Raw genomic sequence first — 25,518 nt, 5'->3', positions numbered from 1 at the left:
GAAGACTTTGCATCACAAAGGTATGTCACTATGATGTGATAAGTACAGATTTGCATATGACAAATCTATCTGGGGTGGCACTGGGAGTAATGACAGTGTTAGAAGGTGGGGGAGCCAAAATGTGCCTAGCATTTTGAAGCACAAGAGCTGGCTGGGGAAGATAGAAGGAGGAGCTGTCCAAGCACCTAGGCAGAGAAGGGCCAATTCAAAAGCAACAGAAAATAAGGCAAACTAAAGTGTTTCCCAGGCAGATGGATATGGGGTTTGTTGTGTTATCCTTGTATTTTTAACAATTTTGACAGCTTTTTTTCCTTTTTATATCTCTTTTTCCAACTACTTCCCTCTCACCTTACTCTCCAACTAGTCCAAAATAAAGATCATTTTAATAAAATGCACAGTTCCCATTAATAAGCAAATCTCTCATTTTTAGAAGGCTGAATAAAAAGCTCCTTTTAAACAGAATTCAAGTTAAATTTAGGCTCAAGTCCACAAAGTAGGAGGAGGGTGGGATCTGTGTCTGTTACATTTCTCTTTCATTGCAGATTGAATATCTGCAATAATAAGCAGGTTGAAGTTGGTAATATTCTCTCACCTGTATTGTAGATCTAAAAATCTCAGATAAAGACTTTCTCAAGCTTGCTGATATGTTTGCACTGCTTGATTTTGTAATAAATAATGGTCTTTTTTAAACATCACGTAATTCTCTCTAGGCATCAAACCAAGCTTTCTTTTCCACTACTAAACAGTTCCACCCTTGTTCTGCTTTGAAATCACTTTAGGCTCAGCCAAGAGTTTTAATGCTCAGCCCAGTCCTCCTCTGGTTCCCAACTTTGCATCAAGCACTCTTGTCTCAGCCCCAGCTGACTAAGGAAGGTTGTTACTTGCCCTCTTCTTCTGTGGAGTTGGTGCTGTGCTACTTCTGTTTGCCATCTTGTTGCTAGCCACAATTTGAGCTTTCTGCTGTAATCCAGATTGTTTTTAACCCCTTGACACAGTATCATTTAGGTATTTATCATAGCAGTTGGTGACAGGGATTAATTACCACCTGGCCCACAGAATGACCTCTGCATGAAGACTGGTAGAGCCAACCCTTCTTTACTTCACTTAGTCAATTATTTGACTAAACTCTCTTGAGAGTTTTCAAGTCAAGCTTAAGCAGGAACCAATCCCAATCTGGAGAGGACAAAAAAAGCATCAGGACAACCACATGTGGTAATGGTCTCTTCCTTGATGAGTAACAATGTGTCCTTTTTTCTGTCCCTGTCCTGAGCTACTGACCAACAGACCTTCTGAGTCCCAAATCTTTCAGGAGTAGCCACACCTCAGTCCCCAGGCAAATTATGATGTGGAACAAGAAGAGTAAACAGGTATCCATTCCACAACAAAGGCAAGGCTTGAAATCAAGTCTCTACAGTAGACTGACCTAGGGCTCAGTCACCCTTTCATAATCACTAAATTCTCTCATTATGCTCTACGAGGAAGATCAGCCCCTTTTTACTTGGACCTTCTTCTGATAATGAAACTTTAGACCTTAAATTTCTACCCCTTATTTATCTTCCTTTCCAATATATTTTCCTATTACTGGAATGAGTTTCTGATTTTTTTCTCTGTGCTGGTTAGTCTCCATTTGACCCCTACTAAGATCCATATTTTGCCCTACTATGTGTTCCAGGAGGCTGACCACCCCCCCCCCAACTTAAGGATTGCATCATGCAGGTTCCTCTCCTGTCTGGCTTGCAGTTAAGCCAATGAGTGCTACCAACAGATTAGAGAATGAGAGGAGAAAAAGGTGAGATATTTCTTCTATATTTCCTCTTTGCTTCAATGTACTATCTCTGGTTGCACACCTCTACAAGTATGCCTCTAGCTTCTCCTCCAGAACTCAAGTTCTCACTTGGCTCTGATAATACTACTTCCTCCCTTTGATCACCAAATCCTATGGGTGGTAACACCTTCCTACTGATACTGATCAAAAGGAACCACATCAGCCATTGTTTGTACACTTAACCCTACCTATACCTCAGTAAGTAGTCCCTTCCTTCAAGTCTCTTCATTTAAACCATTATAGGTAAGCAGGTGTTTCCTTCTAGGGCCCTGACAATATAATCTTGGTAGTAGTCATCTGAATTTGGTGGGTCTGAAACCACATACCAACCCACACATTGCTTAATAAAAGTATGCTTTCTTTTTTTTTTTATCTTGTTTTTTTTGTTATCTTGTATTTGTTTATTTATTTATTATTCCTTTTTTTTTTTTTAATTTCTTTTCAGCATAACAGAATTCATTGTTTTTTGCACCACACCCAGTGCTCCATGCAATGCATGCCCTCCTTAATACCCACCACCTGGCTCCCCCAACCTCCCACCTCTTCAAAACCCTCAGGTTGTTTTTCAGAGTCCACAGTCTCTCATGGTTCATCTCCCCCTCCAATTTCCCTCAACTCCCTTCTCCTCTCCATTTCCCCATATCCTCCGTGTTATTGGTTATGCTCCAGTACGCTAACTTTCATTTGAGGTATCTACTCTCATCCCACAGAACCCACATGTTTTGGGGTAAACTTATTCCATTCCTGACTTGGGATGAAGCACAAGGTTCAGGCTCATGCTTACCAACCTAGCTCACTACAAATAAATGGCTGGGAACAGACACATGGCTTAAGTCCAACAGGCTTTCTTCCACCAGATAGGATTGTACTGACGATATGTATTTAAAATACTTCAAAATGAGGGTGCCAGGAGAATATTGTGCAGATGAGGATGATCTGGGAAAGGCAAAGCACAGAGAACTACAAAGAAGACAGGTCCTCAGTGACATCATTTGAGCAGCTGGATCAAGTTTGTTTCGCAATAACTCTACATGGATGGATTTTTCACTTAGATGAGCCAACAAGGACCATTTTTGCTTCAGCAACTTTAGCTGGGTATTCAACTACATATGGAAACAAGAATCCAAAAGGATACAGCACCATCCTAAGCCCCCAGTCTGATAATTTGCCAGTTCTAGCTCAATACCCCTGCAAAGGCTAAAAACTTCCTATACATAGAAAGATGCCCCAGAGGTCAGCCAGCAGCCCATTTAAACACCTCTGCCTGCATTTTCCAACTGTTGGACACTCCACTATACCACCTCAGACCCCAAAGCCACACATCTGCATGAATCACAAATGAAGATGGCCAAAGTCCCTAGACAGCATGCCTAGCTGGACCTGTCCTAACAGCTCTCACAAGGCAGTATCAATGTCTCTTCCCACATCTACCCTACTTACTAAAAATAAATCATTCTTGCTGATATATCCAAGATAAACAACAATGTTGTTTCCTGAGCTATTACTTCCCTGTCCTCCACACTTGCTGTTTTCTCTTGGATGCTATTGCTTATCAGATCCCAAACATACTTTCAATCTGTTACTTATCTAACCCTCTACCAAGATAGGAGCCAAAGTATTTACCGCCTCATTTTTTGCAAACACGTCACATCAGACTGACATGTACGGGGCATACTTCTTCCCTATACCTAAATCTCCATAGGTTTGTCACTCTCACCAACCTGTCTTGCCAATGGCCCAGCAAAACATTCTGCTGTAAGTTTTTCCAAAAAAACACATGGATATATTCATAAGTTTTTTCATTCTATCAAAATATTTTTAATAATAGTTGTGTATAATGTCCTGTACTGGTCTCTAGGGGATATACATAAAGATAACAAAATTGAGTGGAGAAACTGTCCTTAACTAATGAATCATTGAACATTACATCAAAAACTAATGATGTATTATTACATGCTGGTTAACTGAATTTAAATTTTAAAAAATGAAGAAAAAAAGGAAACCTCCCTCAAGAAATGCTTAGGCTAGGAGAAGAAATAAGAAAAACACACAAAAAACTCTTAGTTTAAAAATGTGTGCCTAAATAGAGAATTCCAAACAACAAGAAATAACTTCTAACCAGACACATCAGTATAGGGAAGTGAGAGGGAGGGCATATAACAATTATAGAATGTCTACTATAGGTCAGACACTCTGGGGGACTTAGTTTGTATAGCTCTCATCTGATATATTCACCAGCCACTCAATATCTGCATTTGCTCCCCCGCAAAACTGTACAGAAACCAGACAATACTTGTAACAAATAAGATCACATGACTCCCCATCTCATTTAGAGACAAAGTCCTTACAAAAATTGACCTAAAAAGACCCTGAATGATCTAGCTTTGTTCTCTCTGCACTCATTTTCACTCTGAAATAGCCAACTTATCTATTTGTTGTTCTTAGAATATGCCATTCACCCATTCCTATTAGGGACTTCTTACCTATAGTTTCCTCTACCTGGAATCATCTTTCTTCAAATATCCTAGGCTTTTTTCAGTCCCTTTTCAAATGCCATCTTCACAACAAGCCCTTTTCAAGCTAGCCTATTTAAAATTGAAACCTCATTCTTCCTTCACTTTCTGCATCCTCTACCCTTCCTCTCAGCGCTACTTCTCAGACTATGTATTTTTTTTTATTTATTTACCTGTCTATCCCCACCAAAATGTAAGTTCTAAGAGGACAAGGTTTTTATCTGTTTTATTACTACTTGAATGTTTATCAAAAATCAGAATTAACAATTAAAATCTCAATCCTGAGATTTGGGTATTGTTCATATTTTACAAATGATGAGACTGAGGATCAGAGTGACTATGATACTTTTCTCAGGATCAGAGAGTTATCAAATTGCAGCACCAGAATCTAGAATCAATCTGTTAGATAAGGCTCACGTGCTTAAGAAAAATATCAAGGACTGGAAGACTAGGCTTTACAGGATGAGTAGAAGTAAGCCAAAAGTATATTTGAGGGCCACAGGAGTAAAAAAAAAAAAAGAAAATAAGAACATGAGTAAAGGTATGGAGGCATAAAAGCTGGGGTATGTACATAAAATAATATGCACAGAGATGTAAACTTAGTTGAGGATGGCATGGGCATGAGTACAATGGATACTGAAGAGTGGGGGAAATGGATAAAATGAGGTTAATTTCTATGGTTCATTAATGAATCTTTTTTTTTTTTCCCCTTTAGCAAAGTGGGGCAGTGGGTAAAAATAAAACTACATAAAGATTCTAAACGCTGTCTTCTGCCCAAGCTGAAGAGGAAACGGAAACTAGTGTTTTTCAGCAACCCTTTCCAAACACTTCTTACAAAGACGTATTGGAAGATGAAATGAGGAGTGAAGACTTCATATATATTTCGGTTAGACATGCTGTCCCACATTAATATAAATAATCAAAAGTTAGCTGCACTTACAAAAGCTATTTTCTATAGATATCATGAATACTAATTAGGAAATTCACCCCAAATATACATCTTCAAAAATAATTCTGGACACCATGTTAAGAAGGTATGTAGATGTGATGGGCCTATCATTTAAATGTTATGTTAAATAAACACTTAACATTTAAGTGTTAAATTATTATTTAAATGTTACCTTCTTGAGGGTAAATAAAAGAATCATAATTAGAAATATAACTATGTAAATAACACAGATTGAAGTCTGGGGCATGGGAGTAGAGGGAAAAAAAGAACCACAAAATCAGGTTGTTACAGAGCTAGTAGCTGAACCAGAGCTGTCTCAGACTTTCCGTTAACTGTCCTTTCTACCACATCAGAAGTCTTCCTCTTATAAAGTTTCGGATATAAATAAATAGTTCTGTGTATAAAATCTCCTAGTGCTGCTTAATGGAGCACCCTTGAGAGAATCTTTATGTAAATGTCTGGGAACTGACAGTTACTGGTTCGATTTCCAGTTAATATAGAGACTTTATTCATTGAACATTTACTGAAATGGTTTTTATGCTAATAGAGTTTGTTTTACTACAGATTTTCACAAAAGCATCATCAGGCAATTTGAAATAATTGAAGCATTCTTACAATCGAATAATCCCCAAACCTGCTGTAAAATACAGTTAAATGAGGATCTGACATTTGTGATGACATCTGTACAATTGTGGACTCACATATTTCACTCCCTTCATAGCAGTTGCCTTCTCAAGGAGACACATTGTCTTCTAGACCCTCCCAGAATGTCTGCATTCCAACATGAGTTTGACCTCAACCAGCCTCATGCTAATTCTTGAAATTCTGCACTACTACTTTTTCCTCCAAATGTACTGATCTTGTATATGTACATGAAGTTTTAAACCTCCATAATCACAAATACTCTAATTTTACCCTCATTTGAGATGTAGACAGATAAACATAAGTAATAGAAACCTAAAAACTGCTTTAAGTTAAGGTTCAAAATACAGATATTTGAATAAATCTGAAAAATTCACAAAAGTCTTCATTAAAAAAACAAAAAACTGAAAAAGTGTATAAATAGATAATCAAAAGTTTTGAAAATTTGCAATACTTCTCATAAGGCATTGGCTATCTTTGTGAAAATAAGTAATTTCAAGGTTTAGTGTCCTATGTTCAATTATCTCTGAGATCAATTTATCTTCTCAAAAGTTTGATTTTGTTTAACATTATTATTTTCCTTGCTCTCACAATTTAGGAATCCTAGTGAACTAACCAAAGCATGAAATAACCATAACCAATCTTGTGTGATAATCTACCATGAAATTTCAATGGAATTACTGAAAATAAAAAATAAAGATGTCAATGTAGCACCACACCACAGCATGAAGCAGCACATGTAAGCATTAGCAAAAAAAAAAAAAAAAAAAAAGAGAGAGAGAGAGAGAGAAAGATGCATTCATTCAATTGAGTTACTGCCACTCTACAACTGAATGAAACAGAGCGAAAGATGAATGCCCAAAACAATCCACCACATTAAGTGAAATGGAATGAGAAGCACTTTAATTGGATAAAATTTAAGAGCTGAATTACAAATGCCACATAAATAAATAGCTCTAAATAATGTGTTTTTCCAGTTAAATAATGACTTTAATAAAACAGATGAAAATGTGGGCTGTGTTGTTTTTTCTGCCTGTCAGAATCTCATTAGCATTTCAATTTAAATTCTACAAGTGCACTCAAATCTCTCATTTGTACATCTGGCATAACTCAAAACACTGCCTTATTTGTTAGAAAAAAAAATGTAAGGCAAATGAGCCGATTCACAATATCTTGCAGTGGTATTTTAATGGGTGAAAACAATGTTGTTATTTCAATGTTGCATAACAGCAGGGACTCCAAAACTCCAAGTCAAGAAACTGAAAAGATTTAGATAACACTTTCGAAGAAAATTTATTTTTATAAGAAAAAGCATGGAATTCAGTGTTAGGCTATTTTGAAATATTCCACAGATAGAGTTAACAAATGAAACATACTCAATTGCCTTAAAGAGGATACAGCAAAAAATTAATGAAACTATAATTATAGGTAAATATGACCTTACTTCAAAGTTCTTTGACTGTAACAAAGGTTTTCTAATATACATTGTAATTGCCTAAAATTAAAAAAGAAAAATGCAGGAAATATTATTTAAAGTACTTGTGTTTATCAAACACTCTAAAACAATAGTGTACCCAAGAATCACATAAAGACTGGTGCCTGGGTGGCTCAGTCAGTTAAGCGACCAACACTTGTTTTCAGCTCAGGTCCTGATCTCATGAGTCATGATATGGGTCTTGAGATCAAACTCAGGGACAGGTTCCAAGCTCAGCGAGGAGTCAGCCTGGGGTTTCTATCCCTCCACCCTTCCCCCCCATTCATGTGCACATGTGCGCACTCACCTGTGCTCTTGAAAAACATTTTTTTTTAACAAAGAATCGCATAAAGATATTTTAAATGTATATTCCCAGAGTTAGCCCCAGAAATTCTGACCTATTGATGGGGAGCAAAAATTAGAGTTGTTAACATATATCACAAGTGATTTTTTTTTTTTAAGATTTTATTTATTTGACAGAGAGAGAGATCACAAGTAGGCAGAGAGGCAGGCAGAGAGAGAGAGGGAAGCAGGCTCCCTGCTGAGCAGAGAGCCCGATATGGGGCTCAATGCGGGGCTCGATCCTAGGACCCTGGGACCATGACCTGAGCCAAAGGCAAAGGCTTTACCCCACTGAGCCACCCAGGCACCCCTCACAAGTGATATTGATGCAAGTGGTCTATGTACCACAATTTGAGAAACATTAACCTGCTGGATAAAGTTCATTTCCTTCAGACTGATAAAGTCTTTCATAATCTGGTTTTATTCTACCTTTTAAGCTTACTCCATAAAATGAGCTACCCAATTTGATTAATTCCCACCATCATAGCTTAGTGCTAAGTACCAAAATCTGGACCCAAACACTCGAAATCCTTTATATCACAATGTGGGTAAAGACAGCTGGAGGGCAGTTCCCAGAATATGGAAAATAGATAATAGGTATTTGCCTTTATTCAGTCCTCAAAATCGAAGACATCCTAACCGAAGTGTCCCAAAGGTGGAAAGAAGCACAGGGAAACAAAGAACAAGGATACAGAATGAATGCTTTAAGACTACTTGGTCCCTGTAAAGTTCACTTGAATCCATTTACAGCAAGGATTTCATCTGAAAAAACAATTTGGATAAATATAAAAGTAAGCTCTCTTTATGTTACATTTAACAAAATTTAGTTATAATTGTAACTGTGATAATCTTTAGATCAAAGAATTAACCACTTAAAGGTTTTTATTGATTTTTCTAAAATTACTTCATGATAATGTGATATAATATCTGTCAATTCACAATTAACACCTAAAAGACAGTAATAAATATCATCTAAGAGGGCTTACAAGGCTTCATCAGCTTTCCAAACGATCTCTTAATCCTTTGTTATTCTAATCTCTATTGTACCATTAGATTATAACCTTGGCCAATTTTCTGTTTCAATTGCAAACTGGCAAATCCTCCTTTATCAGTGACTTTACATGGGATTCGATAGACTTTACAGTATCATTTAAGTCAAATTCATGAAATCTCTACCTTTATCAAAATTTTTTGTTTTTTATAGTAAATTTGCATTGTATTCTTTAAGGTCTGAAATTGTTAAAAAGCACAGGCACATTGCCACATCTTTGGATCACTAAGAGAATGGCAAAAATTTTGATGGGATAGGGAAATCTAAGAAACTGTGTTACAGTTATCTGAGTGAGGACTAATTTACGTATGTCTACTTGACTAGGGAATGTTTTCACATCATGCTTACTTTACTTCCCCACAGAACCTGGGAAGATGGGGATTATAATCTGGTAACAACCCCTATGGAAATCCAGTAAAGCAGTCAGCAATGAAAACATCTGTCAGAATATAGCTAGCATGCCCCACTAGGCTGGGCATGAGAAAGATCAGGAATAGAGCTATATACCCTGGGGGAGAAAGGCTAGTAAAGGCAGGGTGTGTCACTGTGTGTTGGGCTTGCCAGTGATGTGGGAGACAATCCAACAGCAAGTCATCTAAATCAGGCAGTTATGAAAAAAGGTCTTGAAAAACACAATCACAGTTTCAGAAATCTAACATGTGTATGTTATAGCATAATAAACATTTACTTTGTAGGTGCAAAGGAATTTTATATACATTTTCTAATTAAATCCTCACAAAAGCTCTATGAGGTAAGCAATATTATAATCATTTACAAAAGCCACTGATGCTTAAAAATGCTAGTGTATTTCAGTCCCCAGAGGTAGCAAGCAGTTGAGGTGGAATTTGAACCGAAGGATTCTACCGTAAAATCGATCCTTTGAATTATTATGCTGCAGAGCTTTGTATTTTAAATTGTTTTTATTTTTTATTTTCATAATTTTACAAATTAAAGAAACATATCTATGTACACATTATATATTTACTTTAATGACATTATCAATGTTTCTACCCCCAGCATCTAGCATTGTCTTATATACAGTACACATTCAATAAATACTGTTAGAATTAAATTGTTGGTCATATCTGTAATTAAATTAATGTTTCATCCAAGAGCAGATGAACAGCAACCAATTATACCACTCCTTTGGGATTAAATTTGACTTTATTTCTAGAAACAGACTAAAAAGAAATTATCTTCCTAGTTACACAGAATTTCTCTTCAGAATATGAAAGGAAGGTATTTTAATATCTGAGAGTGGTTCAGAACATGGAAAAAACTTACAAAGAATGAAATACTTCTTTTCCAGATTAAGGTAGATATTTTAATTGACAGCTTTGGGATTTCTAGCTACCCAAGACATGATTTCAAGAAGTCTCCATCATAAAGGAGGTAAAATGCTATGTCTTATCCCTGCACAACAATGCATTAAATTCACTCAACAAGCTATTATTGAGCTTCTATGTGTCCCACAGTTACAAACACTGTGTATAGACACATAAGATATCTACACTCATGGTATGGATACTCTAGTAAGATGTAGTAAATAGTGAACAACAGCAAAAATAAACAAGTGTTACTATCAAGTTAACAGATTTTGCAGATAAAAGGAAATCACCAACAAAATGAAAATTCAACCTTTTCATGAAATGAGAGAAAAATTTGCAAAGCCTATATATAAGGAGTTAACATCCAAAATATACAATGAATTCATACAACAACAACAAACAAAAACCAGACCTAATTTAAAAATGGGCAAGCGACCTGAATTATACAAGATGATTCGATGTATGTATACATTGTAAAAAAGTCCCACCACTGAGTTCATTAACATACTCATGGCTGCACATGCTTACCTTTTTGTGTGAGAAAACTCAAAGTCTACTCTTAGAAAACTTTGATTATACATTACAGTATTATCAATTACAGTCACCAATTATACATTAGATCCTCAGATCTTATTTATCTTATAACTGAAAGTTTATATTTTACCAGATTCTCCCAGTTTTCTCTACCCACCAGCCACCAATGGGAACCTCCATTCCACTTTCTGTTTCTGTGTGTTTTACTTTCTGTTTCCTTTTAGTTTCCACATATAGGTGATACCATGCAGTATTTGTCTTTCTCCATTTGGCTTATATCACTTTAACACAATTCCCTCCAGGTTGATCCATATTGTCACAAATGACAAAATTTCCTTCTTTTTTAAAGCTAAATAATATTCCATGTATAAAATATATATCTTCTTTATATACACCCACATATATAAATATATATTATCCCACTTATTACATATATTTACATTTTATCCCATTATGTATATAATATATAACACATTTTCTTTATCCATTATCAATACTTAGGTTGGGGCACCTGGGTGGCTCAGTCAGTTGAGGGTCTGACTCTTGACTTCAGCTCAGATCATTATCTCAGGACCCTGAGATCAAGCCCTGTTTTGCACTCTTCACTTGGAATAAAGTCTGGTTGAGTTTCTCCCCCTCTTTCTGTGTCCCTCCCCACCCCCTCACTTGAGCATGTGCTCACCCTCTCAAATAAATAAAATCTTAAAAAAAAATAAACACTTAGGTTGCTTGGTTATTGTGACAATATTGTGACAATTTCATTTCTCAATGATACTTCAACAAATTTGAAAAAAGAAAAAAGGATATTCTAAAGACATTCTTAAAACAATTTTTTTGAAAATAGATATTTCTTCAAAGAAGATACCAATAGCTAGTAAACACATGAAAAGATGCTTATCATCATTCTTAGTCATTTGGGAAATGCCACTCAAAACCACAATGACATACCCTTCACTAGGATGGCTTTAATTTTTAATAAAAATGCAAAATTGTAAGTGTTGGTAAGGATGTGGAAGAAGTAGAACCTTCATACACTGCTGGTGGGAATGTAAAATTTTGTAGCTACAGTGGAAAACAAGCTGGATTCCTTACAAAGTTAAACAGAGTTACCATACAACACAGCAATTCCATTCCTCTCTTTGCTTTCTCTAATTTTTGTTAATTTGTTAACAAATTTGTTATTTTGTCATTTCTTGACTTGTTATTACCAAAGTAGAATAAAGATGAGGAATGTTTTCACTAAGTACGGATTTTTTGCTTTCTTCATATTTTCAAAATGAGCTACAATTCACATACCAAAAAATTCATTTTTAACATGTACATTTTAGTGGTTTGTAGTATATTCATAAAGGTGTAAAACTTTACCACTTCCAGAACTAAGAGAATCAAAAACATATATTACACAAAAACTTGCACAAAAATGGTCAAAGAATTCTTCATAATGGCCAATAAGTGGAAACAACCAAAAAAATCCATCAACTGATGAATGGATAAACAATTTTGGTATATGCATACAGAATATTATTTGACCATAAAAAGAAATAAAGGATGTGGGAAACAAGTAAAGGTGGTCAAAAAGTACAAACTTCTAGTTACACTATAAATAAGTTCTGGGGATATAATATATAGCATAGTGAGTGTGGTTAACAATACTACATTGCATACTTGAAAGCTACAAGAAAATAGATCTTAAAAGTCTTCACCACATATTAAAAAAAATTTGTATTTCTGTGTGGTGACATATGTTAACTAAACTTATGGTAATCATTTCACAATACATACACAAAGCAAATTATTATGTTGTGCACCTTAAACTAATACAAAATTATATGTCACTTATATCTCAATAAAATTGGGGTAGAGAATAAAGTATGATACATGCTACAATGTAGATGAACCCTGAAAACATTATGCTAAATAAAAGAAGCCAGACACAAAAAGGCTATAGACTGTGTAATTCTATTTATATGAAATCTTCAGAATAAGCAAATCCATGGAGACAGAATAGATTGGTGGTTGCTAAAAGCAGGAAAATAAGGAATGGAAAGGCACAGGTAAAAGTTGCAGGATTTCTTTTCAGGTGATAAAAATGTTCTGGAATTATACATGGTAACCATTGTACAATATTGTCAATATACTAAAAACTACCAAAATGTATGGTTTAAAATGGTACATTTCGGGGTTAGAAAATTATATCACAATTTTGTAAAATATGAAGAAAAGTAAAGTAATCAGAACCTAACAAAAAGTTTCTTCATCATTTTCTTTATGTTATACTCACATAATCAAGAAATAGCAGAATAACAAATTAATCAATTAACAGAAATTACAGAATGAAAAAGATGATTTTTCTCTATAAATTTATAAATTTTCAGATGGAAAATATGTGTTTCACCTAATCCAAAATATGATTAACACAATATCCATACCAAATTACTAGTTTGTTTTAGTACATATATGAAATCATTTTAACATTGGCCACTTGATTTATACTGTAAATTCTATATATAATCTCTAATATTCAAGCAATTTATCATTATTACTCCTTTAACACACAGCAGAAATTAAAATGGCACTTCTACTCTGTCACTAACCTCCACATTCACATGTAAGCCAATATGATTTCAAGCCAGCATAAACAGGAAAATAAGAAGGGAAGTAAATAAATAAAAAGTGAAATGAAGAAATATTAATTGTTTCAACATTTACTTCTCTATGGCAGTTATATTGCCTCACAATTATTCTTAGATTAAAAGAGATGACCAAGAACCTGAAGAATACCTTAGGCAATTTTAATAACCTGTACACATTATATATTTATATTAATATGTTTATTTAATATATATAAATTTATGATACTTAAATATTAAAAATACTTATTTCTTAAATTGCAACGAAGAAATAAAAGCAGATGAAAACCTCAGCAGTTGTATTCTTTATCATACCACTGAGTAATATATTCCAGTTTAACCAAGTGCCCAGTTTGGGAATCATAGCCCAATGCTCTCAAAATAGAGTATCAGCAAGAGTCAACCTGGAATGTATCCAAAAACATTTCCATAATGAACCAGAAATTTGTCTTCCAAAACATGCTCTCTGCATTAAACCTGTAAAGGTCATATGTTCTGATTCAAGCAACAAGAATTCAGTTACACTAAGTAGCCAACTCTCCATCTTTGTTTTTTCCCCCTCACTAGGACTGTTGCTTATCTATCCTGTAATACTAAATAACACTCTAAAAAACAGACATTAAATTTCTAATTTGACTCATATAGACAGAAACCAGAATAGTGTCTTCCAACTGCATCTGACTAATAGTGCTGGTGATAACTCCTGAAAGCATTGTGGCCTAGCAGTCCTCAAGCTGAGAGGCAGAGCTGATCACTCCCAGAGCAAAGTCCCTACCGGGCATGGAGCATTCCCACGGTATACACAGACTGGGTAGTTAACTCACAGCCAAGGTGAAGGATAGCTCCCAGCTGCCAACTAGAACCCATTTGGAAATTGAGAGTAGCTTAAGCAGGAGGGAGAGATGCCTCTCCAGTAAGGGAGCTGTTCAATAGTTCCAACCCCCTGTGGATAGTATCTTTTGACCACTTATGACCAGAAGGGCTCGTGACAACTCTTGGAAGTTCTGTGGCAGAGTGGCACTTGAGCCAGAGGTGTTCAGGCAGAGCTAATAGTTGGCAGAGCAAAGCCAGTGGCCCTGTTCAGTCACGGAACTTTGGGTATGAGTCAGTTTGAGTTAAGACAACAAATAGTTTACCAGCATTAGAGCTGCTTCCCCCACTACACCTGGGCAGAGAATCTAATTGGTAGTCCTGTTCATCACCCAATACAGCCTTCAGCCTGTCAACCTAACCAGAGCTCCTGCCTAGTAAACTGCACAGCCATTCAACAGCCCTATATACAGCACTATTTACAGTTCGTTAAGACATTTTATATAAGACTCATGGTAATGACAAGGGAAAATCCTGTAGTAATTATACCAAAGAACATAAGTCAAAGCACACTGATACCAAAAGACACCAAAAGACATACACACACACACACACACACACACACACACACAGAAAAGACAGTAAGATAAGAAACAAGGAACAACATATCTATAATACAACAAGAAAAAATTAACAAAATGGCAATAGTAACTCTTTAGCTATCAATAATTACATAAAGTGTAAATGGATTAAATTCTCCCAAAAAAGACACAGAATGATGTAATGGATCAGAAAAACAAGATAGCACAATATGCCATCTACAAGAGAATCAGTTTAGGCTTAAAGACACACATAGACTGAGCGAAGGGATGTAAAAAGACATCTCAAGCATATGGTAACCAAAAAAAGCAGAGGTGGCTAGACTTATATAAGATAAAATGGACTTTAAACTAAATATGGTAAAAGGAGGCAAAAGAAGGCCATAATATAATGATAAAATGGTCAGTACATCAAGAGGATATAATACTTGTAAATATTTATGTGGCCAATATTGAAGCACCTGAATATATAAAGCAAAACAGAAGTAAAAGAAGAAATAAATAGTAATACAATAACAGCTGGGGATTTTAACCCCCCATTGTTGACAACGGATAAACCATCCAGGCAGAGAATCAATAAGGAAACAACGAATTTAAAAAACACTACAGGCCAAATGAACCTAACAGATATGTACAAAACATTCTATCCAACAGCAGAATACATATTCTTTTCAAGAACACATTGAACATTTACAGGGACAGACTATATGTTAGGCCACAAAATAAGTCTTAGCAAATTCAAGAACACTAAAATCATTAGAAGTATCTCTGAACACAGTGGCATGAAACCAAAACTAAAAAAACAAGGAAAAATAGAAAACTCACAAACATGTGGAAATTAAACAATACTCTCCTGTGCAATCAATAAATCAAAGAGGAAATTAAAAAGGAAACAGAAAAGTTTTTTGAGGCAAACAAAAATGGAAACCAAACATACCAGAATTGGTGTGTACAGCAAAAGCAGCTCTAAGAGGGAAGTCCATAGCAATAAACACCTATAAGAAACAAGCAAGAAACATCACAAATAAACAGCCTAACTCTACATTTTATGGAACTAGAAAAGAAGAACAGAGTTCAATATTAGCAGAAAAAAGGAAATATAAGAAATAAATGAAATTGATGAATAAATGAAGTGAATGAAAAGCTAAAGAAAAAGCTATCCAAACTGAGTTGAGTCTTTGAAAAGTTAAATAAATTTGACAATCTCAGACTATTCAAGAGAAAAAGTACCTGAATTAACAAAATTATAAATGGAAAAAAAAGGCATTATAATGGAGGAGGAGGGGCGGGAGGAGGAGGGGGAGGAGGGGGAGGAGGAGGGGGGGAGGAAGAGGAGGAGGAGGAGAAGGAGGAGAAGAAGAAGAAGAAGAAGAAGAAGATCATTTTCCATGATCAAGTGGGATTTATTTCAAGGATGCAAGGATATGGTTCAATTTATACATTACGTAAATCAATCAATGTAATATATCACATTAACAGAATGAAAGAATCATATGATCATCTCAACAGACACAGAAAAAGCATTTGACAAAATTCAACCCCCATTCATGATAAAAACTCTTAAATTGTCAGAGAATGAACATATCTCAATAATAAAGATTATATGTGGCAAGCCCCAAACTAACATGTTCAGTGGTGAAAGGTTGAAAAGATTTTCCTCTGAGATCAGGAACAAGACAAGAGTGCCCAAACCTCACAAATCCTATTCAACACAGTACCCCAAGTTCTGACTAGAGCAATCAGGTAAGAAAAAGAAACAAGTGGTATCAGAATTGGGAAGGAAGAAATAAAATTGTCTTTATTTATATATGACTGATTTTATACATACAAAAACCCTGAAAACAAAGAACTATTAGATTTCATCAGTGAATTGAGTAAAGTTGTAGGATACAAAATTAAAAACAGAATTTGAAGGCATTTCAGTCAGTAGTAGAAACCAGTCATGCTAGGCACAGCAAAGTGTAATGGACAAAAACTCATACTGAAGCCAAACAACATGAGAGGGCATATAAGGGCAAGCTACATAATCTATTTCTCAATTTCCTCATTTATACAAATATAAATAAAATTAATGTCTAATTTGGTCATTGTAAGGATTATTATAATACATATAACATAGAAAATATGTGCCAGTCAACTACTGATGTTATGGTAAGGCTTCTAGTCAACAGTAGGATATTAGTATTAAAGTTTTGGGAGAATCAAAAGTTATATGCATATTTTGGACTCTGTAGGGGATCAATACCCCAACCTTCACAATGTTCAAGGGTCAACTTGAAAAAGAAAAGTAAGTAACTGCTCCAAGAATGAGACAAACTTTTCTTCTATTTTGTCTGTCCAAGAGACTTAGATAAAACAAAGGACTTCAAAAGGCTTCTTAAAATTAAAGGTTTTTAATTTTTGGAATATGTAGTGTAAGAAAACTGTATTTCATACACATGTTTAAACCAGAGTAGATCTCCCATCTATTCAGAATGGTAGGTAGGATCCTGCCAAAAAAGCAAAAGTTGGATTCTAGATACTTTTTGCAGTTGTTTCAAGAATTAAAACCCATAAAAAAAGGAAAGAAAATGTTTAGGAAATTAAAATGCATATTTTCTTTCCTGAAAAAGACTGTGTAGCCCCACTGGTTTTTGTTTTTGTTTTGTAGCACTACTGTCAGCCAGTCTTAAAGTTTCTCTCCATTTATGAATTACTGGGCATTGCCCTCATCCTCAGCCAAGTCAAATCAGAGCTTCATAAACCACATCAGCTAATGATCTCTAAGGAAACCCAAAAAAAGGCGATGACAGGAGTAGTACAAGAGGTAGAAGTCATTCCTCAATGACTGATTCTGGCTGGCCTATGACTACTTTGACACGGAACATGAAAGAAGGGATGTTTTGGAACTTCTGAGCCTAGATGTTAAGAATATTTTGTAGCTTCTGCCCTTGCATTATGTAAGAAGTACAGACTACCTTGGTGGAGAGAAAAGAAATCACTGGAGAAGCCCTGAGACTGCAGGAAGAAGATAGGCCCAGCAGCTAACTCTACATCCAAGTCAAGCCTCCAAGATATCCTAGTTATTACTGTAATATTGCTCTAAAGTGGTGTTATATTTCCTTCATTCTTCCCACATTAAGTAATTGGAATTCTTTGTAAGGAAAAGCTGTCCCTTCTTCATTTCTTCAATTATCTATGTAGATCAGTATGGATATTCTGTTTAATCTATGAGTTATACTCCAATACCATCACTATTTATTTTATTCCTCAAATTCCTCCAGCTTTGGGTATTAGACTCCTTCACATTGGCTCTTGACTATTCCCTATCCTACCATAAGCTCCAGGATCATATGTATTTTCTCTACTTCAACCCTAGAGTACCACTTCTTTCAAGAACTTGGTTCCTTTTATTGAAGAATGGTATTTAAAAACGAAGATTTGGTGGTGTGCCTGAGTGGTTGGTTCAGTCAGTTAAATGTCTTGATTTCAGCTCAGATCATGATCTCAGGGTCAATAGATCAAGCCCCACATCCGGCTCCACACTTAGTGTGGAGCCTGTTTAAGATTCTCTCTCTCCCTCTATCCTCTGCCCCTGCCCACCCCTACTCATGCTCTCTCTCTAAAAAAAATAATAATAAACTAAATAAAGTTAAAATAAATAAAGATTTGTGACTTGGTATGATCACTACTACTGAGGTGTCACTGTTCCAAGGCCTTGCCAGTAAACAGTGCTAAGAAGCTATATATGTAGAGGGAGGAGTCAAGATGGCGGAGAAGTAGCAGGCTGAGACTACTTCAGCTAGCAGGAGATCAGCTAGATAGCTTATCTAAAGATTGCAAACACCTGCAAATCCATTGGCAGATCAAAGAGAAGAAGAACAGCAATTCTGAAAACAGAAAAACAACCACTTTCTGAAAGGTAGAACTGGTGGAGAAGTGAATCCAAAGCGACGGGAAGATAGACCCCAGGGGGAGGGGCCGGCTCCCGGCAAGCAGCGGAGCAACGGAGCACAAAATCAGGACTTTTCAAAGTATGTTCCACTGAGGGTCATCGCTCCAGAGGCTAAACCGGGGCGAAGGCCATGCAGGGTCAGCGTGGCCTCAGGTCCCGCAGGGTCACAGAAGGATCAGGGGTGTCTGAGTGTCGCAGAGCTTGCGGGTATTGGAACGGGACAGCCGGCTACAGAGACAGAGCCGACAGTAAGATCACAGCGGGGGTTACATTGAACCAGTCGCAGACTGGGTGAGCTCGGAGCACGGTCGGAGGTCAGGCAGACGGGAGTAACTGGGCGCTGTTCTCTGAGGACGCACTGAGGAGTGGGGCCCCAGGCTCTTGGCTCCTCGGGGCCTGAGACCAGGAGGCCTCCATTTGTATTCCTGTCCTCCAGAACTCTACGAAAAGCGCTCAGGGAACAAAAGCTCCTGATAGCAAACCCGAGTGGATTACTCAGCCCGGCCCCTCTTAAGGGCGGTGCAATTCCGCCTGGGGCAAAGACACTTGAGAATCACTACACCAGGCCACTCCGCTAGAAGATCAACAAGAAATCCAGCCAAGACCAAGTTAACCTACCAAAGAGTGCGGTTTCAATCGAAGGAGAGCAGCAGAATTCCAGAGGAGGAGAAAGCAAAGCACAGAACTTATGGTTTTCTCCCTGTGATTTTTTTAATCTTGCAGTTTATTTAATTTTTTTCTTTTTCATTTTTTTTCTCTTCTTCTGCTAAAATTTTTTTTAACTTTTACCCTTTTCTTTTTTAACGTTTATTAACTAGTTTATCTAATATACATATATTTACTTTTTTATATTTTTCTTGATTCATTTTCTTTTTTTTAAATTCTTTTCTTTTCTTTTCTTTTCTTTCTTTCTTTCTTTTTGAACCTCTTTTTATCCCCTTTCTCCCTGCTCACGATTTGGGATCTCTTCTGATTTGGTTAAAGCATATTTTCCTGGGGTTGTTGCCACCCTTTTAGTATTTTACTTGCTCCTTCATATACTCTTATCTGGACAAAATGACGAGGCAGAAAAATTCACCACAAAAAAAAGAACAAGAGGCAGTACCGAAGGCTAGGGACCTAATCAATAGAGACATTGGTAATATGTCAGATCTAGAGTTCAGAATGACAATTCTCAAGGTTCTAGCCGGGCTCGAAAAAGGCATGGAAGATATTAGAGAAACCCTCTCGAGAGATATAAAAGCCCTTTCTGGAGAAATAAAAGAACTAATATCTAACCAAGTTGAAATCAAAAAAGCTATTAATGAGGTGCAATCAAAAATGGAGGCTCTCACTGCTAGGATAAATGAGGCAGAATAAAGAATTAGTGATATAGAAGACCAAATGACAGAGAATAAAGAAGCTGAGCAAAAGAGGGACAAACAGCTACTGGACCACGAGGGGAGAATTCGAGAGATAAGTGACACCATAAGACGAAACAACATTAGAATAATTGGGATTCCAGAAGAAGAAGAAAGAGAGAGGGGAGCAGAAGGTATACTTGAGAGAATTATTGGGGAGAATTTCCTCAATATGGCAAAGGGAACGAGCATCAAAATTCAAGAGGTTCAGAGAATGCCCCTCAAAATCAATAAGAATAGGCCAACACCCCATCACCTAATAGTAAAATTTACAAGTCTCAGTGACAAAGAGAAAATCCTGAAAGCAGCCCGGGAAAAGAAGTCTGTAACATACCATGGTAAAAGTGTTAGATTGGCAGCTGACTTATCCACAGAGACCTGGCAGGCCAGAAAGAGCTGGCATGATATTTTCAGAGCACTAAACGAGAAAAACATGCAGCCAAGAATACTATATCCAGCTAGGCTATCATTGAAAATAAAAGGAGAGATTAAAAGATTCCAGGACAAACAAAAACTGAAAGAATTTGCAAACACCAAACCAGCTCTACAGGAAATATTGGAAGGGGTCCTCTAAGCAAAGAGAAAGCCTATAAGTGGTAGATCAGTAAGGAACAGAGACAATATACAGTAACAGTCACCTTACAGGCAATACAATGGCACTAAATTCATATCTCTCAATAGTTACCCTGAATGTTAATGGGCTAAATGCCCCAATCAAAAGACCCAGGATATCAGAATGGATACAAAAACAAAACCCATCTATATGTTGCCTCCAAGAAACTCATTTTAAGCCCGAAGACACCTCCAGATTTAAAGGAAGGGGGTGGAAAAGAATTTACCATGCTAATGGACATCAGAAGAAAGCAGGAGTGGCAATCCTTATATCAGATCAATTAGATGTTAAGCCAAAGACTATAATAAGAGATGAGGAAGGACACTATATCATATTTAAAGGGTCTGTGCAACAAGAAGATCTAACAATTTTAAATATCTATGCCCCCAACGTGGTAGCAGCCAACTATATAAACCAATTAATAACAAAATCAAAGAAACACATCAACAATAATACAATAATAGTAGGGGACTTTAACACTCCCCTCACTGAAATGGACAGATCATCCAAGCAAAAGACCAGCAAGAAATAAAGGCCTTAAATGACACACTGGACCAGATGGACACCACAGATATATTCAGAACATTTCATCCCAAAGAATACACATACTTCTCTAGTGCACATGGAACATTCTCCAGAATAGATCACATCCTCGGTCCTAAATCAAGACTCAACCGGTATCAAAAGATTGGGATCATTCCCTGCATATTTTCAGACCACAACGCTCTAAAGCTAGAACTCAAGCACAAGAGGAAGTTTGGAAAGAACCCAAATACATGGAGACTAAAAAGCATCCTTCTAAAGAATGAATGGGTCAACCGGGAAATTAAAGAAGAACTGAAAAAAATCATGGAAACAAATAATAATGAAAATACAACGGTTCAAAATCTGTGGGACACAACAAAGGCAGTCCTGAGAGGAAAATATAGAGCAGTACAAGCCTTTCTCAAGAAACAAGAAAGGTCTCAGGTACACAACCTAACCCTACACCTAAAGGAGCTGGAGAAAGAACAAGAAAGAAACCCTAAGCCCAGCAGGAGAAGAGAAATCCTAAAGATCAGAGCAGAATTCAATGAAATAGAAACCAAAAAAACAATAGAACAAATCAACGAAACTAGGAGCTGGTTCTTTGAAAGAATTAATAAGATTGATAAACCCCTGGCCAGACTTATCAAAAAGAAGAGAGAAAGGACCCAAATAAATAAAATCATGAATGAAAGAGGAGAGATCACAACTAACACCAAAGAAATACAAACTATTATCAGAATATACTATGAGCAACTCTAGGCCAACAAATTTGACAATCTGGAAGAAATGGATGCATTCCTAGAAACATAAAAACTACCACAACTGAAACAGGAAGAAACAGAAAGCCTGAACAGACCCATAACCAGTAAGGAGATTGAAACAGTCATTAAAAATCTCCAAACAAACAAAAGCCCATGGCCAGACAGCTTCCTGGGGGAATTCTACCAAACATTTAAAGAAGAACTAATTCCTATTCTCCTGAAACTGTTCCAAAAAATAGAAATGGAAGGAAAACTTCCAAACTCATTTTATGAGGCCAGCATCACCTTGATCCCAAAACCAGACAAGGATCCCACCAAAAAAGAGAGCTATAGACCGATATCCTTGATGAACACAGATGCGAAAATACTCAACAAAATACTAGCCAATAGGATTCAACAGTACATTAAAAAGATTATTCACCATGACCAAGTGGGATTTATTCCAGGACTGCAAGGTTGGTTCAACATCCGCAAATCAGTCAATGTGATACAACACATCAATAAAAGAAAGAACAAGAACCATATGATACTCTCAATAGATGCTGAAAAAGCATTTGACAAAGTACAGCATCCCTTCCTGATCAAAACTCTTCAGAGTGTAGGGATAGAGGGTACATACCTCAATATCATCAAAGCCATCTATGAAAAACCCACCGCAAATATCATTCTCAATGGAGAAAAACTGAAAGCTTTTCCGCTAAGGTCAGGAACACGGCAGGGATGTCCATTATCACCACTGCTATTCAACATAGTACTAGAAGTCCTAGCCTCAGTAATCAGACAACAGAAGGAAATTAAAGGCATCCAAATCGGCAAAGAAGAAGTCAAACTATCACTCTTCGCAGATGATATGATACTATATGTGGAAAATCCAAAAGACTCCACTCCAAAGCTGCTAGAACTTGTACAGGAATTCAGTAAAGTGTCAGGATATAAAATCAATGCACAGAAATCAGTTGCATTTCTCTACACCAACAACAAGACAGAAGAAAGAGAAATTAAGGAGTCAATCCCATTTGCAATTGCACCCCAAACCATAAGATACCTAGGAATAAACCTAACCAAAGAGACACAGAATCTATACTCAGAAAACTATAAAGTACTCATGAAAGAAATTGAGGAAGACACAAATAAATGGAAAAATGTTCCATGCTCCTGAATTGGAAGAATAAATATTGTGAAAATGTCTATGCTACCTAAAGCAATCTACACATTTAATGCAATTCCTTTCAAAGTACCATCCATCTTTTTCAAAGAAATGAAACAAATAATTCTAAAATTTATATGGAACCAGAAAAGACCTTGAATAGCCAAAGGGATATTGAAAAAAAAAGCCAAAGTGGGTGGCATCACAATTCCGGACTTCAAGCTCTATTACAAAGCTGTCATCATCAAGACAGCATGGTACTGGCACAAAAACAGACACATAGATCAATGGCACAGAATAGAGAGCCCAGAAATAGACCCTCAACTCTATGGTCAACTCATCTTCGACAAAGCAGGAAAGAATGTCCAATGGAAAAAAGACAGCCTCTTCAATAAATGTTTCTGGGAAAACTGGACAGCCACATGCAGAAAAATGAAATTGGACCATTTCCTTACACCACACACACAAATAGACTCAAAATGGATGAAGGACCTCAATATGAGAAAGGAATCCATCAAAATCCTTGAGGAGAACACAGGTAGCAACCTCTTTGACCTCAGCCGCAGCAACATCTTCCTAGCAACATCGCCAAAGGCAAGGGAAGCAAGGGCAAAAATGAACTATTGGGATTTCATCAAGATCAAAAGCTTTTGCACAGCAAAGGAAACAGTTAACAAAATCAAAAGGCAACTGACAGAATGGGAGAAGATATTTGCAAATGACATATCAGATAAAGGACTAGTGTCCAAAATCTATAAAGAACTTAGCAAACTCAACACCCAAAGAACAAATAATCCAATCAAGAAATGGGCAGAGGACATGAACAGACATTTCTGCAAAGAAGACATCGGATGGCCAACAGACACATGAAAAAGTGCTCCATATCACTCGGCATCAGGGAAATACAAATCAAAACCACAATGAGATATCACCTCACACCAGTCAGAATGGCTAAAATCAACAAGTCAGGAAATGACAGATGCTGGCGAGGATGTGGAGAAAGGGGAACCTTCCTACACTGTTGGTGGAAATGCAAGCTGGTGCAACCACTCTGGAAAACAGCATGGAGGTTCCTCAAAATGTTGAAAATAGAACTGCCCTATGACCCAACAATTGCACTACTGGGTATTTACCCTAAAGATACAAACGTAGTGATCCAAAGTGGCACGTGCACCCGAATGTTTATAGCAGCAATGTCCACAATAGCCAAACTATGGAAAGAACCTAGATGGCCATCAACAGAGGAATGGATCAGAAGATGTGGTATATATACACAATGGAATACTATGCAGCCATCAAAAGAAATGAAATCTTGCCATTTGCAACAACATGGATGGAACCAGAGCGTATCATGCGGAGAAAGACAACTATCATATGATCTCCCTGATATGAGGAAGTGGTGATGCAACATGGGGGCTTAAGTGGGTAGGAGAAGAATCAATGAAACAAGATGGGTTTGGAAGGGAGACAAACCATAAGTGACTCTTAATCTCACAAAACAAACTGAGGTTTGCTGGGGGGAGGGGGGTTGAAAGAAGGGGCGTGGGGTTATGGACATTGGGGAGGGTATGTGCTTTGGTGAGTGCTGTGAAGTGTGTAAACCTGGCGATTCACAGACCTGTACCCCTGGGGATAAAAATATATGTTTACAAAAAAATAAAAAAAAAAACAAAGAAGCTGTATATGTATACTGACCCATGCATATACGCAGTTATTCCTATATCTGTGTTTAGATATAGATATGTATATCTATCTCCATCTTGACATATTTATCTAACTGTAAGTTCCTACTGAAAACTCTGATTTTAATTTATTACAAGGTTCACTATAGCTTTCCCTTTTCTTTGTTACTTCCTTCTTTGATAGTAAGAAACCTGGCTCTTTTTATCTATAATACATTTACTCATACAATGGGGAAAAGGCCCACTTCAATTAATGTGTATTGGGATAACTGGATATCTACATACAAAGGAATTAAACTGAACCATCTTCTTACACCATACACAAAAATAAGAATAAAGAAATTCAAAATGGAGTAAAGAACTAAATATGAGACCTGACATCATACAACTCCTAAATGAAGGGGCACCTGGATAGCTCAGTTGATTTAGCATCTGGCTTTAGCTCAGGTCATGATTCTGGGATTCTGGAATGGAGTCCTATGTCAGGCTCCCTGCTCAGCTGGGAGTCCACTTCTCCTTCTCCCTCTGCTGCTCCCCCTTCTTGTGCTCTCTCACCCTAGCTCTTTTCTCAAGTCAATAAATGAATAAAATCTAAAAAAAAAACTACAACAACAACAAAAAAAACCCTAAGGCTGATGTCTTGGATATCAGCCTTAGCAACGTTTTTCTGGATATGTCTCCTAAAACAAGGGGAAAAAAAGCAAAAATAAACTATTAGAAATACACCAAAATAAAAATCATATGCACAGAGAAGGA

General features: G+C 36.7%; 1 protein-coding gene and 1 long non-coding RNA gene across 3 annotated transcripts in view; one reads left to right on the top strand and one right to left on the bottom strand.

Annotated features, from left to right (window-relative positions):
• MACROD2 (mono-ADP ribosylhydrolase 2) overlaps positions 1-25,518 on the bottom strand; it is a 1,974,291-nt gene that overhangs the window by 1,778,035 nt on the left and 170,738 nt on the right. The gene's annotated exons all lie outside the window — the stretch shown is intronic.
• LOC131808124 (uncharacterized) lies at positions 107-5,340 on the top strand. The gene is made up of 3 exons (XR_009344688.1): positions 107-262; positions 1,673-1,789; positions 5,054-5,340. It is a non-coding gene; the product is annotated as an uncharacterized LOC131808124 (long non-coding RNA).

The sequence above is a fragment of the Mustela lutreola genome, chromosome 9 (genome assembly GCF_030435805.1).
Source record: "Mustela lutreola isolate mMusLut2 chromosome 9, mMusLut2.pri, whole genome shotgun sequence".
Lineage (NCBI taxonomy): Eukaryota > Metazoa > Chordata > Mammalia > Carnivora > Mustelidae > Mustela > Mustela lutreola.
Note: the sequence above shows the minus strand (reverse complement) of the source record. Positions and strands in the feature narration are given on the sequence as shown.